Raw genomic sequence first — 8011 nt, 5'->3', positions numbered from 1 at the left:
CACCAAATCCGCTTCACGCGAGCTGGTTCAAAGAAGGACAATAGGTACTTTGATACTTGCTAAACAATCGCACCAAGGAAGTCCTTGTGCAGGTCACATCCATAGCTACGCCGCATGAACTCTGGGCTGCTCTTGCGCACATGTTCTCGTCGCAGTCCAGAGCCCGCATCAACAACATCCGCGCCACACTCTCCACGGCGCAAAAGGGCACACAAACGGTGGCGGCGTACTTCGCTCACATGCGATCTCTCGCAGATGAGCTTGCAGCCGCGAGAAAGCCGATTGATGATGATGCACTGGCTTCCTACATCACCGCCGACCTCGACATGGAGTATCAGCCACTCATTTCCACCAACGACGCCCACACCGAGCCCATCAGCCTCGACGACCTTTTTGCTCAGATGAGCAGCTTTGATCAGCGCCTTGCCCTCTACAACAGGGCGTGCTCTGGTGTAGGTTTTAAGTCCTCTGCCAACGCGGCCGTCCGCGGCCGTGGAGGTGGCGGCTCTCGCTGCGGTGGCAACTCCTCCAATAGCGGCGGCGGCGGGCGGCCCTTCTACAACAGCAACAGGGGTCGCCGCAACTCCTCTGGCAAGCCTCGCGCAGGCCTAGATGTCACGCGCTGCCAAATCTGTGGCAAGCCAGGCCACACAACAAGGGATTGCTGGTATCGTTTTGAGGAAGATGAAGAATCTTCCCAAGATGAGAAAATTGCAGCAGCGGTAGAAGGCTCCTACAGCGTCGATATCAACTGGTATGTGGATAGTGGCGCGACAAACCACATTACAGGCGAGCTGAAGAAGGTGACCGTACATGAAAAGTACAATGGACAGGACCAAGTTCACGCTGCCAATGGAGAAGGTATGAGAATTAGCCATATTGGTCATTCAGTATTTAAAACTCCCCATAGAAAATCCATCTCAGAAGAATTTTGCATATTCCTAGTGCCTCGAAAAATCTCCTTTCCGTTCATCGCATTGCCCTTGATAACCATGTCTTTCATGAATTTCACCCGTTTTTCTTTTTGATCAAGGATCAGGTCACGAACAAAATCCTATATCAAGGTAGATGTGTTCGAGGGATTTACCCGTTGATTCTAGAGCTTAGGAGATTTAATAAGAAAGCCTATGGTGTCACCAAAGTTTCATCAACACGATGGCATGATAGATTAGGGCATGCATCTTTTTCTTTGATCAATCAAGTGCTTAGGAAAAACAAGCTCCCTTTTGTTGGTGAGCGTAGTTGTGAAACAATTTTTGATTCATGTCAACATGCTAAGAGTCATCAATTACCTTATCCTGTGTCTACAAGTGTTTCTACCAAACATCTCCAGCTTATATTTTCTGATGTTTGGGGGCCTGCCCCTACTTTGGTTGGAAGACACTCCTATTACGTTATTTTTATTGATGACTACAACAAATACACATGGATCTATATTCTTAAGAAACGATCCTATGTGTTTCAAGTGTTTCACTGTTGGGGAACGCAGTATTTCAAAAATTTCCTACGATCACACAAGATCTATCTAGGAGATGCATAGCAATGAGAGGGGAGAGTGTGTCTACGTACCCTCGTAGACTGAAAGCGGAAGCGTTTATCAATGTGGTTGATGTAGTCGTACACCTTCACGATCTGTCCCGATCAAATATGGAACGTACGGCACCTTCGCGTTCATCACACGTTCAACTCGATGACGTCCTTGCCTTCTTGATCCAGCAAGACGGGCAAAGTAGTAGATGAGTTTCGGCAGCACGACGGCGTGGTGACGGTGTTGGTGAAGAACAATCTCCGCAGGGATTCGCTTAAGCACTACGAAAACTATGACGGAGGATAAACTAGAGGGGACGGGGTTGCCGGCACACGGCTTGGTGTTTCTTGATGTGTCTTTGGTGCTAGCCCTGCCCCTCTATTTATATGTTGAGCCCTGGGGTCGAAACTTGGAGCAAAAGCCTCTTCAAAGTCGGTTTTGCCCGAAAGGCAAGAGTCTCACTCGGACTCCAGGACCAAACTCCACAATCGTTGGTGTCTGGCCCAGACACCATGGGCCTCGGCGTCTGGCCAAGGGACAGACGTCAGGGTCTCTGGCGTTTGGCCCCTTGGCCTCCGCAAAACTCCTTTTGCACCGACCTAAAGCCTTGTGGGCTTCACCCCTTGGCCGAACCATATCATCCTATATATCAATCTTTACCTCCAGACCATTTCGGAGCTCCTCGTCATGTTCGTGATCTCATCCGGCACTTCGAACAACCTTCGGTCACCAACACACATAACTCACATAATACTATATCGTCAACGAGCGGTAAGTGTGCGGACCCTACGGGTTCGAGAACTATGTAGACATGACCGAGACATCTCTCTGGTCAATAACCAATAGCGGAACCTGGATGCCCATATTGGCTCCTACATATTCTTGGAAGATCTTTATCGGTCAAACCGCATAACAACATATGTTGTTCCCTTTGTCATCGGTATGTTACTTGCCCGAGATTCGATCATCAGTATCCTCATACCTAGTTCAATATCATTACCGGCAAGTCTCTCTACTCGTTCCGTAATGCATCATCCCACAACTAACTCATTAGTTACATTGCTTGTAAGGCTTATAGTGATGATCATTACCGAGAGGGCCCAGAGATACCTCTCTGATACACGGAGTGACAAATCCTAATCTTGATATATGCTAACTCAACAAACACCATCCGAGACACCTGTAGAGCATCTTTATAATCACCAGTTACGTTGTGACGTTTGATAGAACACTAAGTGTTCCTCCGGTATTCGGGAATTGCATAATCTCATAGTCATAGGAACATGTATAAGTCATGAAGAAAGCAATAGTTTATAAACTAAACGATCATAGTGTTAAGCTAACGGATGGGTCTTGTCACACACATCATTCTCTAATGATGTGATCCCGTTCATCAAATGACAACACATATCCATGGCTAAGAAACTTAATCATCTTTGATGAACAAGCTAGTCAAGTAGAGGCACACTAGGGACTCTCTGTTTGTCTATGTATTCACACATGTGCTAAGTTTCCGGTTAATACAATTCTAGCATGAATAATAAACATTTATCATGATATAAGGAAATATAAATAACAACTTTATTATTGCCTCTAGAGCATATTTCCTTCATCCAAAGCTTTCAAGCACTCGTAGAAATAAAATTTGACTGCAAAATTCTAGCTGTCCAATTTGATTGGGGAGGAGAATACAAAAATGTAAACTCATTCTTCCAACAAATTGGCATACCTCACCATGTGTCTTGTCCTCATGCTCATCAGCAAAATGGTTCTGCTGAGCATAAGCATAGGCACATCATTGAAGTGGGTCTTGCCTTGCTTGCTGCTGCATCCATGCCACTAAAGTTCTGGGATGAAGCGTTTCTCACCGCCGTTCATCTTATTAACATATTGCCTAGTCGGGTCATCAACAATGAAACTCCGGTAGAACGCTTGCTTCACACCAAACCCGACTATAATTCCTTACGAGTGTTCAGGTGTGCCTGTTGGCCCAATCTTTGCCCGTACAATAATCGCAAGCTCATGTTTAGATCCAAACAATGTGTTTGTCTGGGTTACAGTCCACAACACAAAGGTGTCAAATGCCTGGATGTGTCTACCGGACGCGTATACATCTCCCATGACGTTGTGTTTGATGAAACAGTTTTTCCCTTTGCACATCTCCATCCAAATGCCGGTGCTCTTCTTCAAAAAGAGATCCTTCTTTTACCATCTCATCTCACCGGCGTTGACCATGGAGACGAGTTAAATACTGGTGATCAATTATTGACTAATACTCTTACTAATGGTGAACATGAGTGTTGTGATGAAACAAAAAAAACGGTGCAGAAAATGTTGAAGAAATTGATCAAAATAAATATTTCATGCTTCCTGGACAAAGCAGCAGCAGTACAGAGGCGAATCAGCCTCGGGATCACAGTGTGGCAGCCTCAGGATCCTCTCCCTACAGGTCTGTCCCGCAATCTCCTACGGGATCTGCGCCGGGTGTGGCAGATCGGTCCATATCGGGACCTGTGCCGCGTCACGACGCCAACGGCGGCTCGGTGGGTTGCCCTGCTCTACACCAATCCTCGACTGCCACGTGGCCCTCTGCTGGCCAGCCTGTGCCTGGGCGATTCGGCAACGACCCGCGCTGCTACGTGCGGCACGCACCACGACACGACACAGAAACCCGTGTTGATCCGGCCGGGGCCGCAACATCATCTTCTCATCATGAGCCGGCGCCGGATGTGGGGGCTGGTGCGGGATCTTCTGCGCCGGTTCCTTCTTGCCCGACGCCTGCTGCAGCCACAGAAGATCCACCTGCACCACCCCAACCCGACAGGTCCCCATCGGGATCCACGGCTGTTCCTGCTACAGGATCTTCTACGCCAACTTCTTCACCGTTACAAACAAGGCTTCAAAGGGGAGTAACTCAACCCAAAAATTATAAAAGCATAGTAAAATTTGGTATTGCTTGTACCACAGATGAACCAACTACTATTGCAGAAGCCTTGAGCGATACACGGTGGAAGAAGGCTATGCAAGAGGAGTACATGGCACTTCAGAAAAATAAAACCTGACACCTAGTTCCTGCATGTCAAGGTAAAAACGTGATTGATTGCAAGTGGGCCTACAGAATTAAAAGAAAATCTGATGGAACCATAGATCGCTATAAAGCTAGACTCGTTGCAAAAGATTTCAAGCAATGGTATGGCATAGACTATGAGGAGACCTTCAGTCCTGTTGTGAAGGCTGCTACTATTCGCCTTGTTTTGTCTATTGTTGTGTCTAGGGGATGGAGTCTACGTCAGCTAGATGTACAGAATGTGTTCCTTCATGGCGTTCTGGAAGAGGAAGTGTTCATGCGACAACCTCCTGGGTTTAAGAACAAAAACAAACCTTTCCATGTGAGTAAACTTGATAAGGCTTTGTATGGACCGAAGCAAGCTCTTAGGGCATGGTATTCCAGATTGAGCTCAAAACTTCAAACACTTGGGTTTACTCCTTCTAAGTCTGACACCTCATTGTTTATTTACAATAAGTCAAATACCTCTATATCTGTCCTAATATATGATGATGATATTATTGTCACAAATTCATCAAATGAGGCTGTTACAGGACTGCTAAAGGATCTAAACTCTGAGTTTGCTCTTAAGGATCTAGAAGACTTGTATTACTTTCTTGGGGTTGAAGTAAAGAAGAATGGAGATAGTCTTCACTTATCTCAAGAGAAGTATGCAACTAATCTTGTAGCCAGAGCAAGATTGCAGGGCTGTAGATACCTTGAGCATCGGATTAACATTCAGCAAGTCATCATCAACTCTTGTCAGTGCATTCTTTGATTCTGACTGGGCAGGTTGTCTGGATGATAGGTGCTCAACAGGTGGTTTTGCAGTTTCCTTTGGTCCTAATTTAATCTCTTAGTGTGCAAAAAAACAAGCTACTGTATCCAGGTCTAGTACAAAAGCAGAATATAAAGCATTAGCTAATGCCACGACAGAAATCATTTTGGTTCAGTCCTTGTTGAGAGAGCTCGGTATACGTTGCAAGCAAGCTCCATGTTTATGGTGTGACAACCTTGATGCCACATACCTTTCTGCTAATCCAGTTTTCATGCAAGGACCAAACGAAATTGATTTCCATTTTGTCAGAGAAAGAGTTGCTGCCAAGAAATTGGACATTCGGTTTATTCACTCTCAAGATCAGATTGCAGATGGTTTTACCAAGGCCTTACCTACAAGAAGTTTTGAAGAGTTCAAACGTAATCTCAACTTGACCAAGTTGTGATTATGGGACGGTGTTAAACGTGATATGCTAGGCGCATTGGTCCCAAATGGGCCGAACTACGTTAGTTAGAGATAGAGTTAGACAATATTCTTGTAACCTCTTTCCATCTCTATCTTCTCTCTTTACTTGGTTCTCAAGATGTAATCTAAACAGCCTGTATGCATATCTCAGGGATATGCCCCTGCCTATATAACACGAAACCGTCGCCTCCAACGAGGTACGACGTTCATCGCTAGTTTACAATTTTAAATCTGTGACCAAATGTAAAGAACTTGCTAACGGAGAGGAGATAACTACACAGTGCTTCTGATAACAGAGAGAACTAACTGCTTGTAATAGTCAATTTTAATTAATAGTTCTCTTGTAATAATTAAAGATAGTACTATGCTGGTTCGGCATAAAAAACCTGCTTTTAAATGCATAGCAGAACCCACAGTTACTAAACAGACCAAGCCCAGAGGATAGGCAAATAAGCTCTAAGGTATCTCCATGTTTACAAAACTCGACAAAATAACAATGCTCTCACCTAAATTATGATCTGAATGTAATATAGGCAAATAGTGTTGGCATGATGGCAAAGAAGAGGGGGGGGGGGTGGTCAACCAGTCCAAAACTACAAAAATTCTTGACTGTCTGGCAGAATGAATGATGGCATGATGGCAAAAAAGGGGGAAAATGGACAACCAGTCCAGAACCACGAAAACCCTTCACTATCTAGTAACATGCATGACCTGGAATTAGCTATGCTTACTTTTTACAGGGTGAAAAAATAGGACGCTTCCTCCAAATTTATTAACACAAAAAAAATCTAAATCTCTCTTTTCTATGGTCAACAATTCTGCATCACCAAGTATCTTCCTACATATCGGCTTAAATACAACAATTCTGCATAACCAAATATCTATCTATAGAACTGCATAAATTAACAAACAAATACAATCAGTTCAGTCAGACATGGGGAACTTCGGACATATAGATTTTTATTCAGACCAACAATAGAAATGAAAAGTTTAAGTTGCCTCAAAGATGCAAAATTCAAATGACTCAAAAGACATCAACTGATCAATGCTCCTACATGGGGAAACCCCTTCTGAATTCCCCAGTCCAGAACTCAACTCTCGCTAACAAAGCAACTGTAAATTTCAATCGGATTTGGTTAGATAGTTCTTTTTTGTTCGATGATAAAATCGGGGTAGACAGATACTCCCTTGGAAGAGGAAGTAGTAAATAGAGAGATATTCGTCTCACGTTGGGAGTACTCGCCGCCGACAAAGTGGACAGACAACGGCTATGAAGACGGGGTGACAACACCGAGCATGCCAAATGCTATGAGCGCGGCGGCGAAGATGAACTCCTTGACCAGCGCGCCACACGGTCTGACGCCGCCAAGCAGATCGTCCTTGTCAGTCGCAGAAAAGGCAAGGTACAGTTAGGCCATTCTTGATTCGGTTCACCAGGCATTTCTTACTATAGTGACTGTATCCCAGACTCCCAGTTGCTAATTCATACATGTTCATAACCATGATAGCATGCTCTCAAAGCCTCCGGCTCCTGCTTGCACCTCTGATTGTGGCATCATGCAAGGAATGTCACTAATAACATAACTATGAAGCATGAAAGGAACATTACTGTTCCAGTTTTTCAGGCGAGCATTCCCGCAAAAGAAAAAATAAATCAGACGAGCACTGCACTATGAAGTAATAAGAACTGCTTTAAGACAATGTGACAAATATACCTGGATGAAGCAAGCAAGGCATTGAGTTCTCTCTCCTTAGCATCTCTTCTTGATGTTGAAAGTTAATTGACCCATCAGCGACATCACAATTACTGATTCCTTTTTTTTTTCTTGTAGGACGGGAGTCCACCTAGTGATGTAACTTGGTGCAGTAAAGATGTGCTTAGAGATGACAACCTGGGAGTGGCACGAGCACTCCAGTCCCATGATCGTGACTGGTCACGTTTTGGCCCTCTTATTGAAGAGATCAAGGAGTTGTTGAACGGGGTTGACTAACATCGGATAATCTGGTCTAGAAGATCGACAAACAAGGTGCCTCACAATCTTGCGAGGGAAGACTGTGTGAATAAGCTATGTAAAACCTGGTTTATTGTTCCTCCAGTTTATATTCATGATGCTGTTTGCAACGAGTAACTACTATATAAGGTAAGTAATGAAAGCAGCATTTGACCCTGAAAAATGCAAAACAAAAAAGTGAG

General features: G+C 44.5%; 1 pseudogene; it reads left to right on the top strand.

Moving 5' to 3' along the window:
• The first annotated feature begins 278 nt into the window (after positions 1-278).
• LOC123109266 (uncharacterized) lies at positions 279-417 on the top strand (annotated as a pseudogene).
• Positions 418-8011: the final 7594 nt, after the last annotated feature.

This window comes from Triticum aestivum, chromosome 5A (assembly GCF_018294505.1).
Source record: "Triticum aestivum cultivar Chinese Spring chromosome 5A, IWGSC CS RefSeq v2.1, whole genome shotgun sequence".
Taxonomy (NCBI): domain Eukaryota; kingdom Viridiplantae; phylum Streptophyta; class Magnoliopsida; order Poales; family Poaceae; genus Triticum; species Triticum aestivum.
This window is presented reverse-complemented; position numbering and strand designations above follow the sequence as displayed.